Here is a 15,369-nt window from a genome sequence, read left to right on the forward strand (position 1 = left end):
GGCGTGCACCCGGGGGGGGGGGGTCATTTCACCGGGGGGGGGGGGGGGGGGGGGGGCGCATCGGCGCTCCGCCCCGGGTGTCATGCCGGCTAGGATTGCCACTGACTTGGTCCTTTTATTTTCACGACCAAGCCTCAAAAAGGTGCCCCAAGTCACCAGATGACCACTGGAGGGAATGGGGGATGACCTCCCCATACTCCCCCAGTGGTCACCAACCCCCTCCCATACAAAAAAATAAAAATAAAAACCTTTTTTGCCAGCCTGTATGCCAGCCTCAAATGCCGTACCCACCTCCATGAAAGCAGAATGTGTTCTATCCTCTGACAGCCTTTCCCTGGTTGTGATGTGGCTCTCGGGTGAGTGTGACACCTTTTCTGTTATGCGCACTACAGAGTCACATCAGGAATGCATTGTGGTGGGTGTAGGGTAGTGGGCTCTACTCCCATGGTGCTTTTCCCCCTGCTAACTGGGTCAGAGTGTGCCCTGTTTTGTTTCCGGTAGTCCATGAGGTAGTGGCCATTTTTGTAAGCCAGTTTTAGATCCCTTTCATGTGTTACCCACGTTAGAGAACTTAGTTATTACCTTGAATAATTAGAATTTACATGCACAACTTGCTAAGTGTATTCTGTGATGAACTGCACTTAAAATTCTATTGCATGCAGTTCAAATGGGGCGTGGCTATGAATGGGGAAATGGGGATTCCCAAATTTACACGTGTAGTTATAGAATATAGCCCAGTATGTGTAAATCTATGTGCGGAGATTTACGCCACATTTTCATTGGTATAAATGGAGGTGCAAAGTTTTAGGCACTGGGATATCAACAAAGCATATTCTATATATTGTGCCTAAATCTAGGTGCCACTTATAATATACGCTTAGGTGGAAATTTTTATTGTGTGGATTTTTAAATACTTTATTATTATTATTTATTACATTTGTATCCTACATTTTCCCACCTTTTGCAGGCTCAATGTGGCTTACATATAACCATTAACGGTGTTAGCCGATTCCGGTCTGAACAAATACTTTGTATGAATGAATACAAAGTGATATTGTGGTAGAATGAGGTACATGTATGGTAGGTACAATTGGGGAGAACTTAGAGAGGAAAAGGGGGAAGAAGAGTCAGGTAATGTCCGTTACGGTCTTTGGTTACATTGTGTCGCAAGAGACCGGGTATTTTTATGATGGGTTGGTGGGGTATGCTCTTCTGAACAGGTCTGCCTTTAGTGCTTTCTGAAAATTTAGGTGGTCGAGCGTAGTTTTTACTGCTTTCGGCAATGCGTTCCATAGTTGTGCACTTAGGTAGGAAAAGCTGGTTGCATAGGTGGATTTGTATTTGAGTCCTTGCTGCTTGGATAGTAGAGGTTTAGTTATGATCATGCAGATTTTGTGGTGTTTCTGGTAGGCAGGTTGATGAGGTCTGTCATGTATCCCAGTGCCTCGCCATAAATAATTTTATGAACAGTCGTGCAGATTTTGAAAGTGATACGTTCTTTGATTGGTAGCCAATGCAATTTTTCTCGGAGTGGATTGGCGCTGTCAAAACGTGTTTTTCCAAATACAAGCCTGGCTGCTGTGTTTTGGGCAGTCTGAAGTTTCTTTATGATTTGATCCTTGCATCCCGCATAGATTCCATTACAGTAATCTGCGTGGCTTAGTACCATGGACTGTACCAGATTACAAAATATTTCCCTCGGGAAGAATGATTTTATGCATTTGAGTTTCCACATTGAGAGAAACATTTTCTTTATGGTGGATTTCGCTTGGGTCTCTAGTGATAGGTTACGGTCGATTGTTACTCCGAGAATTTTCAGGCTGTCTGAGACAGGGAGGGTGTATCCTGGGGTATTAATGTTTGTGGGTTTGTATGTATTGTATTGGGATGAGATGATGAGACAGTGTGTTTTTTCTGTATTGAGTTTTAGTTGGAATGCATTTGCCCATGAGTTCATGATGTTTAAGCTTAGCTTGATTTCATTGGTGATTTCCACCAGATCACATTTGTATGGGATGTATAATGTAACGTCATCAGCGTAGATAAATGGGTTGAGGCCTTGGGTGGAGTCATCATGAGGTTGAAAAGGATCGGTGATAGTGGTGATCCTTGCGGTACTCCGCAGCCTGGTTTTCACGGTGACGATATGTTTATTTTTTATTTCACTTGATATGTTCTTGTGGTTAGAAAACCCTTAATCCAATTGAGAGTGCCACCACTGATTCCGAAGTATTCTAGGAGTCTTAGCAATATGTTATGGTTAACCATGTCGAATGCACTTGACATGTCAAATTAGAGGAGGAGAATGCTCTTGCCTATTGCCATTTCCTGCTTGAATTTGGTTAGGAGAGTGGGTAGTAATGTTTCGGTGCTGTGTAGGGGTCGAAATCCTGATTGTGACTCATGTAGTATAGTGAATTTGTTTATGTAGTCGTTGAGTTGTTTGGTCACCGGTTCTTCCATTAGTTTGACTACTAATGGGATAGATGCTACTGGGCGGTAGTTGGTAATGTCGTTTGTTTTTTTCTTGGTGTCTTTTGGTATTGGGGTGAGCAGGATGTTGCCTTTTTCTTGAGGGTAGATAACCTGTTGAAGCATGAAGTTTAAGTGGGATGTGAGATCTATTATGAAGCCGTGGGGGGGCAGATTGTATTAGGTGGCCCTTTAGCACCTAACTTTAGGCACAAAGATTTAAATTAAGTAATCCCTGGTATAAATCCTCACATCTAAATCATGCATGGATCCCCCTTATTCTATAACAGTACCATAAATTCTAGGAACGTCTTGATCTGCCCATGACCCTCCCATGGCTGTGGCCTCTTTTCAGAGCCGCGCAGATCCACGTGACTAAAAATGCTCATGTAAATTTCAATTAATACCATTTGGGGTGTCAATAATTGATAATTAGCATCCAGTTATTGGTGCTAATTGGCTCATTCAAGTTAATTGCATACGCAAGTTGGGTATACGTTTAAATTTGCACATGCAACTTAAGAACCATTTATAGAATTTCAGGGCTAAGGTGTAATTCTGTAATGAGTTGTGTAGATTTAGGTGACAGGTCTAAAATACAAATTAATGCACGCCAGGGGCGTATCTGTGTGGGGCCACAGGGGCCTGGGCCCCGCAGATTTCGCCCTGGACCCCCTCCCGCCGCCAACCCTCCCCCGCTAATGTTGTTTACCTTTGCTGGCGGGGGACCCCAACCCCCACCAGCCGAGGTCCGCTTCTGCCTGCTTTTAAAATAATTCTTCAGCTGGCGGGGGACCCCAACCCCCGCCAGCCGCCGAGGTCTTCAAAGTTCTTGTTCGTCATCCTCCGTGGCCATGCTGTACCCTGTTGATTCGGAGTCTGTCTGATGTCGCACCATGTTGTACGTGTGTACAACGTGGTGCGACATCAGACAGACTCCGAATCAGCAGCGTACAGCATATGGCCACGGAGGAGGACGACGAACAAGAACTTTGAAGACCTCGGCGGCTGGCGGGGGTTGGGGTCCCCGCCAGCAAGGGTAAACAACGTCAGCGGGGGAGGGTTGGCGGCGGGAGAGGAGGTGGAGAGAGTCGTTGGTGGCAGGGGGGGGCTCTGCCAATGGCGGGGGGGGGGAGTCGTTGGTGGCAGGGGGGCTCTGGCAATGGTGGGGGGGGGTCGGTGGTGCCGGGGGGGGGGGCTAAATGTGCCCCCTCCCTCTGGCCCTGGCCCCCCCTACTGCCAGAGTCCAGATATGCCCCTGATGCACGCATCAACCTTTTCCTATATGAGCACGCAATTCTGGAATGCATTGCCACGCAACCTAAAAGCGACCTATGAACTGACCAACTTCCGTAAACTACTAAAGACCCCTCTCTTCGACAAGATATACCACAAAGATCAAGTCATGTGAAATTCTTACATATTTCCAGAAATGTTAATAATGCCTTCTATTATATTACTATCGTGTATTCCATTACCATGCAATCCAACATCCTTCTGTAACACCAAATGCCTATTCTCTTTTCATTTCCATTAGCCATGATGTTTTGTAAGTCACATTGCGCCTGCAAAGAGGTGGGAAAATGTGGGATACAAGTGCAATAAATAATAATAATAAATAAATAATAATAATAATGTATGCCAAAGAAATGCCAGTACTCTAGTCATTTCCACATGTATGTGAACAGAGAAATACATCCATGATGATAATCCAGCTAAATGCTATTCTCTGATTATGCGGCTCTCTTTGATGGCACATACTTTGCAGGAGGGCATTCATGTGGGCAGGAGTATGGGCAGAGTGTGGGTAGGTCACTCACATGGGTAAACTAGAATAATTAGAATAATGTACACATGGATTTCCCCAATCTAGGCACGGGCATTTGCGCCAGCTCTACATATACAGAAAAGTAACCTCAAATTCTACAAATGGAACTCAAAGTTAAACATGCAATTGGGCGTGCAGTTATAGAATTGGGTCACTTATGCGCATAAACGAATTGGCTCAACTGGCACTGAACTGGTGATAGCTATCAATAACAGGCTTTAACTTGTGCTGGGTAAATAGAGTATAAGTGCCTAACAGTGGATATTCAGTGAGAGATAACTAGTTATCTCCTGCTGAATATCCCAGTTAGCAACTAGCTGGTAACCGGCTATATCGCTCGATATAGCCGGTTAGGCGCAGATATTCAGTACCTAACCAGCTATATTGAGTGCTCAAGATAGACTGCTTAAATAGCAGGATCCTCAGAAGCTTAGCGGAGATTGGGTGGCAGAGCCGGTGGGGGAGGCGGGGCTAGTGCTGGGCAGACTTCTACGGTCTGTGCCCTGAAAATGGCAGAGACAAATCAAGGTCAGGTATACACATAAAGTAGCACATATGAGTTTATCTTGTTGGACAGACTGGATGGACCGCAAAGGTCTTTGTCTGCTGTCATCTACTATGACAACTACAAAGTTAACCGGTTAGCGCTGAATATCAGCATAGCTGGTTAACATTTTAGTGACCATAAAACCCCTGAATATTCAATGTCGGTCACAGGAATTGGCCCGGCATTGAATATATGGGGTCAGCGCCAATCGTAGCACATATGTGGCCTGCCTCCTTCAGGATGAATATTGGCCCTTAGCGTATAGTTGGTGTATAAGTTTAGGCTCTGTTTTTGGAATAGCCCTTCACATCTCACATTAAACACACTTTAGTAAATTGATTCTAATGTGCATTATTCCAACTTTTACCACTCAAGGAACCGTTTGTGAGAACCGGAAGCAGGAAGTACATCAGTGTCTGAAAGCAAGCTGATAGCTCTTAATAAAAGGAAATTTATTAGAATATGCATCTTTACAATACATATTAATTTCTGAAAGTGTTTTTATACTTACATATCTCATCTCTTTGCAGCTGTTTAATCTCCTTCAGTGACACTGTGGAAGAAGCGCCCTCCTGCCGCGTTACGCCTTGCAAATTGATGTTAAAACCGCTTCAACATTGATTGAAATTCATCTAGTAATTACAGTGCTGTGTCTTGATACTATCAATAAAATCTCTCAATGCATCCATATAAAACTGCTGCTTCTTCAGAGTGTCTCACACTACTGAATTTTAGTTGCTAATGATTCCATGCTGAAGTCAACATTTCATACACATTAGACCATTATCCCACTAGAACCCTTGAGCAATTTAGGAATCAATAGTACAATCTACCAAGATCAGAGGGAATCAACAACACAGTATCAACAGTACATCAAAAAGTGAAGTTGGCTATAACACAAACAAATTCACTACCATTGACACACCAAAACTGAATCTTCCAATTTCGGACACCCTAAAAATTCTTGGAGTTACCATTGATTGTCACCTAACACTTGAAAATCACACGAAAAATACAACCAAGAAGATGTTCCACTCAATGTGGAAATTAAAAAGGGTAAGACCTTTCTTCCCAAGGACCGTCTTCCGCAACCTGGTACAATCAATGGTACTCAGCCATCTAGACTATTGCAACGCATTATATGCTGGCTGCAAAGAGCAAATAATCAAGAAACTTCAGACAGCCCAGAACACTGCAGCTAGACTTATATTCGGCAAAACAAAATATGAAAGTGCTAAACCCCTACAAGAAAAGCTACACTGGCTCCCACTCAAAGAACGCATCACGTTCAAAATATGTACCCTAGTTCACAAAATCATTCATGGAGATGCCCCAGCCTACATGTCAGACCTGATAGACTTACCACCCAGGAACGCTAAAAAAACATCCCGCACACTCCTTAATCTTCACTTCCCCAACTGCAAAGGTCTAAAATATAAACTAACGCATGCATCAACCTTTTCCTACTTGAGCACACAATTTTTGAACGTACTGCTGCGCAACCTAAAAATGATCTATGAACTAACTAACTTCCGCAAACTACTGAAGACCCATCTCTTTAACAAGGCATACCACAAAGATCAACAAATGTGAACTCCTACACATATATCCAGTACTGCCTTACGATATTTGCTTGTTATACTATTATCATGCTTTATCATTATCATGTTTACCCAAGATTTTTTGCAGTACTAAATGTCTATTTTCTTACATATTTCCACTATTCATGATGTATTGTAAGCCACATTAAGCCTGCAAAGAGGTGGGAAAATGTGGGATACAACAAATGCAATAAATAAATAAATGAATGAAGAAAGCAACTTTGCCAAGGACCTGACACAGACCATGTTTCAACATATTGCCAGCAACAGATTCTGTTATACAATGCCTCCTGTAGTATTTACATCCCTCACAATCAATTGTTCTTACGTTAACAAGGGTTCTCTTGGAGGAACTTCCAGAAACTCTGAGACAACACCTTTTAACTTAAGAACAATTGATTGTGAGAGATCTAAATACTAAAGGAGGCCTTGCCCCCAGATTCGATATATGGCATCCAAAATTGGGCACCAATCCATGATGTAAACCCAACTAAACTGGCTAATGAGTCAATTAGTGCCAATAATTGGTGTTAATTTGCATCAATTGCAATTTGGGAGCACATCTTTCTATAGACTATTCTATACCAATGTGTGCCAAAACCCATAGATGGCAACCTAAAAAGCAGCATGGCCATGGTAAGTGCATGGACAGGTCAGGAATATTCCTAAAATTTGCACACAGTGTTATAGAATAACGGGGATGTGCACCCAAATTGAGTGATGGGAATTACATTTTATTACCCTCCCTCCTTTGCGTTGTGCCTGCCACTCTGTGGTGGTAACCTCCCTCTTTTGCATTGTACCTGTGATTCTGTGCAGGTTACCATTCTCCTTTGCATTGTACCTGTAGGCGCAATACAGGTACACTCTTTTTGGGGTGTTATTGGAGTACCTGACACTGTCAGGCTTATTTTCAAAAGAGAAGGATGCCCTTTCAACACAAATCGGAAGATGGGTGTCCTTCTCACAGGGTCGCCGAAATCGGCATAATCGAAAGCCGATTTTGGGCGTCCCCAACTGCTTTCCGTCGCAGGGATGACCAACGTTCCTGAGGGCATGTCGGAGGCGTAGCAAAGGCGGGACTTGGGTGTGCCTAACACATGGACGTCCTCGAACCATAATCTAAAAAAAGGTCATCCCTGACGAGCACTTGGACGACTTTACTTGGTCCTTTTTTTGTTATGACCAAACCACGAAAAGGTGCCTGAACTGACCAGATGACCACCTTACTCCCCCAGTGGTCACTAACCCCCTCCCATCCTCAAAAAATAGTTTAAAAATATTTTTTGCCAGCCTCAAATGTCATACTCAGGTCCATCGCAGCAGTATGCAGGTCCCTGGAGCAGTTTTAGTGGGTGCAGTGCACTTCAGGCAGGCAGACCCAGGCCCCCCCCCTACCTGTTACACTTATGATGGTAAATGTGAGCCCTCCAAAACCCACCACAAACCCACTGTACCCACATCTAGGTGCCCCCTTCACCTGTAAGGGCTATTGTATTGGTGTACAGTTGTGGGTAGTGGGTTTTGGGGGGCTCAGCACACAAGGTAAGGGAGCAATTTCTTAAGTCCACTGCAGTGCCCCCTAGGGTGCCCGGTTGCTGTCCTGGCATGTCAGGGGGACAAGTGTACTTTAAATGCTGGCTCCTCCCATGACCAAAGGGCTTGGATTTGGTAGTTTCTGAGATGGGCGTCCTCGGTTTCCATTATCGCCGAAAATCAGAAATGACCAAGTCTAAGGACGATCATCTCTAGGGACAACCTAAATGTCAAGATTTGGGCGTCCCCGACCGTATTATCGAAATGAAAGATGGACACCCATCTGGTTTCGATAATACGGGTTTCCCTGCCCCTTTACCGGGACGTCCTGCGAGGACGTCTTCAGGAAAACTTGGGTGCCCCTTTCGATTATGCCCCTCTATGTGTAAATTCTGAAAGAAATGTGTCCCAAACAAGACTAACATTGGTGAGGGAAATGTCAGATGCAAATATATTCCCCTTATCCTTAGATCCATGCACACTGCTTCAAAATACTAGAAGGAGTTAACTCCACAATCAAGCATTATTGTAGTTACAATAGCAGCAAACATGGTATAAGAAAGATAGAAATGAAAACAAAGCCAATCCTATGACAGAAATAATTTAGAGTAAACAGGCATAAATCCCTAACTAGATTCTGACATGCAAAGAGTCACTCTAACCCACTGCACTAATACAAAGATACGTGACAGATAAACTGATGCAGTCCTTCAGATGTCAGTGTCCCTCAGATGGTCAGGCGAGTCCAATTCAGGTCTGCTCTTTAGGATGGGATGTTGACACTGTAGTCCCTATCACTGATGAGTCCCTCTTTATAGGGAAATCAGAAGCCATAGTCTGTACTCCTGATGTATTTTCTGTCCTTGGCTGTCCCAGCCATGATGTCAATTCTGATAACAAGGTTCCCTGGAACATTGGGAACCTTGTCCGCAATGTTCTATCCCAAGTACAGTAAACAAAAGTAGTTGTTAAAAATGGTTGTTTTGCTGTTGTCAGACTGGATGTCTTTGTATTGTCCTAGAGCTGAGCCTCTGAGTTTGCATGTTGTAATCAGGTTGTTAATGCTGGATCATGCCAAATGTTTATGAAACCATATATTTGGCCATATAGGTAAATGCAGGTCAGCACATAGTACTTCATAGTGCTTATGTTGCCCCTATGGTTAAACTCCCCCCCCCCCCCCCCCCCCCCCTATGTTCTCTCTTTTTTTTCTTTTACTTGTGTTTAATTTTGAGTGAAAATATTTCATACTTTTATTCCATCCTCTTTCTATATAAGGACCTGCTGTGCATACCCCACACCTGTTTGATTCATTGCTGGAGTTTTATACTTTAGTTTTAATTCTAGTGCTTATTATATGGTTTTACTTTAAAACAGAAAATGAAATGAAACAAATGTCTATTTAAATTCTGTTCATTCAATTTGAAAAACAAAACACAGGGCCGGTCCTAGGGTCTCTGGCGCCCCCCTGCAGACTATGAGTTGGTGCCCGCGTGACCCCCCCCCCCCCCCCAGCATCTCCTTTCTCTCTTCTCCCACCCTGCCCCTGTCCAGCGATTCTCCTTCGCCCCATCCCCCGCCGCCCTTGATGCTTTAAATCTTTAATTTACCTCCGTTCCAGCAGCCGCGTCATTTGAAAGCCTTGCCCCGTCTCTAGCCTTCCCTCCCTTCGTGAGTTCGTTCTGCAGTCCCGCCCTCGAGGAAATGACATCAGAAGGCGGGACTGCGAAATGAACTCACAAAGGGAGGGAAGGCTAGAGATGGGACAGGGCTTTCAAATGATGCGGCTGCTGGAACGGAGGTAAATTAAAGATTTAAAGCACCAAGGGCGGCGCGGTATGGCGCCGCAGCGGCGCCCTTGAAGGCAGGTGCCTCCCTACGGCACTTACCCTGCTTACTGGGTTTGACCGGCCATGACAAAACACATCATTATTGTTTCTCTGTAAAAAAAAAAAAAATCACAACCATAGATTACAATACTACTACTACTACTTAACATTTCTAGAGCGCTACTAGGGTTACGCAGCGCTGTACAGATCAACAAAGAAGGACGGTCCCTGCTCAGAGGAGCTTACAATCTAAAGGACGAAATGTCAAGTTGATGCAGTCTAGATTTCTTGAGTAGAGGTGTGGTGGTTAGGTGCCGAGCAATCTCTCACTGGAAGAAGTACAGCTTCAGCCCAAAGAAGCAGTCTGCAGTTTAACAGTTTGGCTGGATTCTTTACTTGTATCTACATCCCCCCCCCCCCCACCCCCCTCATTCAGAAAGTTCTGTTCAACATTGGAATGAGCCCTGAATTCACATTTCTCAATTACAGTAAGGTTCTGTAGTAATAGTGCAGGACAGAAATAGAAAACCATTTTGATCAGCAATTACTTACTCTGGACATATTTTGCTATGGGCATGAAGGCACTATTATAGACTGTTATAGTTCAGCCCCGGCTGTCCTCAAAGAAGGAATATACCCATGTGAATAAAGATATAGACATGCATACATACATACATAGAGAGAGAAAATAGGATAATAATGATAATTAACAAAGTTGGCAAAAATACTAAGGGTTATACCAAAGATATGGCTAAGTATTATAGAAAATAGATATCTGTATATATTCTGTTATAGTACTACTACTATTTAACATTTCTAGAGCGCTACTAGGGTTATGCAGCACTGTACAGATTAACAAAAAGGACAGTCCCTGCTCCAAGGAGTTTACAATCTAATGGGCGAAATGTCAAGTAGGGGCAGTCCAGATTTCCTGAGATGTAGTGATTAGGTGCCGAAGGCGACATTGAAGAGGTGGGCTTTGAGCAAGGCTTTGAAGATGGGCAGGGAGGGGGCCTGGCGTATGGGCTCAGGGAGTTTATTCCAGGCATGGGGTGAGGCGAGGCAGAAAGGGCGGAGCCTGGAATGATTATTCCTGAGAAATATATAGGTCTCATAGACCAAGCACCTGAGCAAATACCACATCCTCTGCAGACTAACAATAGCAACTAACTTTCCCACAAGACAATGGGAGTGAACCCTTTTCTCACCATTGAGGCTAGCAGGGTCGTTAATAGCCAAGTCACTCAGTGATGGACAGAATCCTTCCTTTCAGGCTCAGCTGTGTCTCAGCAAGTCGACCAGCTAGAAGCTGGATAGTATCAGAGAATTATCAGTCACGTTCCAGGTCACTGGGCTCTCACAGTGTTACAAGCCATAAAAATCATCTAAAGCTCCTCTGTAACTACCCTAATCACTCCCTTCCTTCCTTCTCCTCTTTTCCCTTACTTAATCTCTGCACAATACTAACTGTATCTGATATCCTGGAATGACAATGTTAACAAGACTATGTAAGCCACATTGAGCCTGCAAATAGGTGGGAAAATGTGGGATACAAATGCAATACATAAATAAATATATAGAGGTGACGTTCATAGGAGATACCGATAAGACAGTCCCTCTCTGCAGAGAAAAATCAGTTTGTTCTCCACTCTCCTTCTCTTCTCCCACCCAAAATCAAACTTCTTCACTAGGCCCGGTATTGGCTTTGTCCCGTCTTCAGGTGACTTTTCTAGACCAATCAGGTCCCACATACCTATCTATCCAGCAGATGAAATATAGTCCCTGAATTTCTCTACCATCCCTATACCCTGGATGGACCACTTTCTTCCTACGTTTACTTACACTATACCTTCGTAGACTTTTTTTTTCTCAAAAGCTTACTCCTCTCCCCTCTAGAGACTTTAGTAAGGTGACTGGGAATTCTTTTCTTGCTGAATCTAAATTAGATCTCTCCACTTTTGCTGCATTATCTTTAGATAACAGTTAGATGCATGAAATACTTCCTTGTCTTCAACACTTACCACTCTTGCCCCCGTATCTCTGGTTTTATCTAACTTCCCATTTCCTACAAAGAACCTTGGTTTTCTACCAGCCTGAATCTCCTTAGGCATCAACTGCGGCAGTCTGAGAATAGACAGAGATGCTTCCGCACTCCCATAGCCCTTTTTGTATACAAAAGTACTGCTGCTGCATACAAACGTCAGACTTCATAGGTGCAGAGAAGTTCTATACCACTAAGACCATAAAGGCACCAAACACAGCTATTCAGTGCTTAGAACTCTTACAACCCCCGTTGCCTATAAGGATAACCTTGTACTCATCCTTTCTGCTTCCCTGTTAGCTGGACATTTTGAGGAAAAATCCCTTGCTCTGCATCAGGCCCTTCCAAGTAGTCTGCACCCAAATGGCCAAGATCTGGCTAGTGCTTCAACAACACCCACTGGCTCTCTTTCTCACTTCATCCCCCCTCATGTGGCCAACTATCACAAACTATTCAGTCTATGAAATTTATCATTGCTCCTCATGATGCCATCCCATCTAGTTTTATCATGTGCTTTCTGGATGTACTCTTTCCTTTTTTTTTCCCCCAAGATTTTTTATTGGTTTTAATATAATGCATATAGTACATAACAATAACCAAAAAAAGGTAAAATATGGAAATACATAGTAGTGAAAGGTGTGCCAAGGAAATTATACAAATATAATTATTTTTTCAAGATACAATATTTGTTTTAATTATTGATCCAGTGAAAACTGGCGGAGGCCAATTCAAGTTTGTGGTACATTAAAACAGATTGCCACCAAAAATGTTCATTGAGCACTGAGGAGGTTTTCCCATTAGCTAGAATCATACGTGAGAGCCCAGCCCAGAATATGGCAGCCAGACTAATATTCGGCACACCAAAATATGAAAGCGTGAAACCCCTGCGGGAAAAACTACACTGGCTCCCACTAAAGGAACGCATCACGTTCAAACTTTGCACCCTAGTCCACAAAATCATCCATGGTAACGCCCCAGCCTACATGTCAGACCTGATAGATCTACCACCCAGGAACGCAAAAAGATCCTCTCGCACATTCCTTAATCTTCATCCTCCCAAGTGCAAGGGCCTGAAATACAAATCAATGCATGCATCTACCTTTTCCTATACGAGCACGCAGCTCTGGAACGCGTTGCCACGTAACCTGAAAACGGTCTATGAACTGACCAATTTCCGCAAACTATTGAAAACCTATCTCTTCGACAAGATATATCACAAAGATCAACATGTGTAACTGTATAATCTTTAAAACTTCCAGACTGTCTTATAATGTCTTTCTGCTTGACACCTTCATGTATTTCTCCACCATGTAACACAAAACCCTCTGTAAACCAAATGTATCTTCACTGCTATTTCCAGTATCCATGACGAATTGTAAGCCACATTGAGCCTGCAAAGAGGTGGGATAATGTGGGATACAAATGCCATAAATAAATAAATAGAGTGGGCATCCTTGTCGGGTACCTCGATATAATGTGAAGGATTCTGACAAGGTATTATTTGCAATAATTCTTGCGGATGGATTAGTATACAATACTCTGACTTTATCAATATAACTGTCTGGGGCTCCAAACCATTTATGCACTGCGAACAAGAAAAGCCATTCGACCCTGTCAAAGGCCTTCTCTGCATCTAGAGACATGGCCATGGCAGGGACTGGGCAATTTTTAGCTAATTGAGCGATATGAAAAAAATAATCTTGAGTTATCTGTAATGAGCCTATTCGGCATAAAACCCACTTGTGAGAGTGATATTATTTTACCAATAATTTTTTTAGCCTATTAGAGAGAATTTTAGCAAATAGTTTATAATCTGAGTTGAGAAGAGATATAGGTCTATAATTTTGGACAAGTTGGGGGTCCTTATTTGGTTTGGGTATTACTGTTATTAAAGCTTCAGAAAAGCGGTTGAAACTACTTTCATTAGGAGATAAATTATTGAATAGACTCAACAAAATTGGAGATAAAGAATTTTTGAGGATTTTATACATCTCAACTGGCTATCCATCTGGACCGGGAGCTTTCCCAGATGGAAGATCAGATAGAGCAGTCAATAATTCCTTCATTTCAATCAAATTAGATAATAATTTACTATCTGCTTGTGACCATTTAGGATGCAATAGAGGGGAGAGAAAAGCTTCTATTTCTCCTGGTCCTCCACTAAATTCGGACTGATAGAATTTTGAGACTGGCTATGTATCTTCAGCCTGGAAGGAAGACCCAAGCTAAAGGACCCTGCTAAATTGATAATGGACTATAATAATTATTGCCTAATTTCCAAGCTCCCATTTGTGACTAAGATTCTAGAGTCCATTGTTGATGCCCAGTTACTTAATTTCCTTACCACTACTGGTGCTCCTCACCTCATGGAAACCAGATTGGTTTCCATCCACATCATAGTACGGAAATTAGCCTCTTAGTTCTCAGCACCAATATTTGGTATCATCTAGACAGAGCTCAGTCTTTTCTTCCCTCTGTTGATCTTGCTGTCACCTTTGCTTTAGGAGACCATCCCCGCCTCCTTCACTGACTCTGACAGGTTTAAAAGACTTCACATTGGCATGGTTCTCCTTACCTCTCATACTGGGCCTATATGGTCCATACAGTAGACTCTGTCTCTCCGCCTTTTTCCCTAGCTTAAACTAAACTTTAAAAAAAAATGTTTTTATACTGCAATAACCTTGTAGGATCTGTGAAGTTTACAGATAAAAAAAGAGGACCAGGCATACCTGGGAAATATAATAAAAATCAGTAATATAAAATATCATCCATCACAACTCTCAGTATAAGAACTTCTCAAACAGCCATGTTTTCAAATATTTCCTAAATTGTAAAAGATCAACAGAAAATCTAATTACAGCAGGGAGATCATTCCAAAGCTTAATTCCTATGAAAGAAAATGAAGATTGAAAGGACATGTATCTAACAACTTTAAAAGAAGGTAAACATAATGCTAGACTATTTCTTAATTGTATAGTAACATCATAACAGGGAGAAGTTAATAATGATAATACATACCCAGGAGCAAGACCATGTAATGTCTTAAATATGATAGTGCAGACTTTAAAATACGTCCTAGCTTAAATTGGAAGCCAGTGAGCTCTAATCAATAATGGTGTAACCCTATCAAATTTTGCAGAAAAAACAAACTGCTATGTGGGGGCAAAGGACCCCTGCATAAAACACTATATGTAGCACTACATGCCACTATGGGGCTCATTTTCAAAGCACTTAGACTTACAAAGTTCTATAGTAGCCTACGGAGCTTTGTAAGTCTAAGTGCTTTGAAAATACACCTATTTATAACTTTTTTTTATATAGTAGCATGTAGCACTGCATATAAAAGTAGATTCTATTTATGGCACCTGAAAAATCCACGCAGAACAAAAATTATGCCTTGGCGTATTCTCAAAAGTATGCTTAAATTTTATAGAATAGGCCTAAATTTCTATGTGGTTTATAGAATACGCTGAGTGTCCATCTGTGTGACTACATTTAGTCATGGGCAGTTACAC

At 42.5% G+C, this 15,369-nt stretch overlaps 1 protein-coding gene across 1 annotated transcript in view; it reads left to right on the forward strand.

The window, feature by feature from the left end:
- LOC115471041 (pancreatic lipase-related protein 2-like) overlaps positions 1-5,728 on the forward strand; it is a 75,984-nt gene extending 70,256 nt beyond the window's left edge. The window contains exon 9 of the mRNA XM_030204709.1: positions 5,378-5,728. The gene's annotated coding sequence lies outside the window, so the exon portion shown is untranslated. The remainder of the gene's footprint in view (positions 1-5,377) is intronic.
- The last annotated feature ends 9,641 nt before the right edge of the window (positions 5,729-15,369 follow it).

The sequence above is a fragment of the Microcaecilia unicolor genome, chromosome 5, assembly GCF_901765095.1.
Source record: "Microcaecilia unicolor chromosome 5, aMicUni1.1, whole genome shotgun sequence".
Classification (NCBI taxonomy): domain Eukaryota; kingdom Metazoa; phylum Chordata; class Amphibia; order Gymnophiona; family Siphonopidae; genus Microcaecilia; species Microcaecilia unicolor.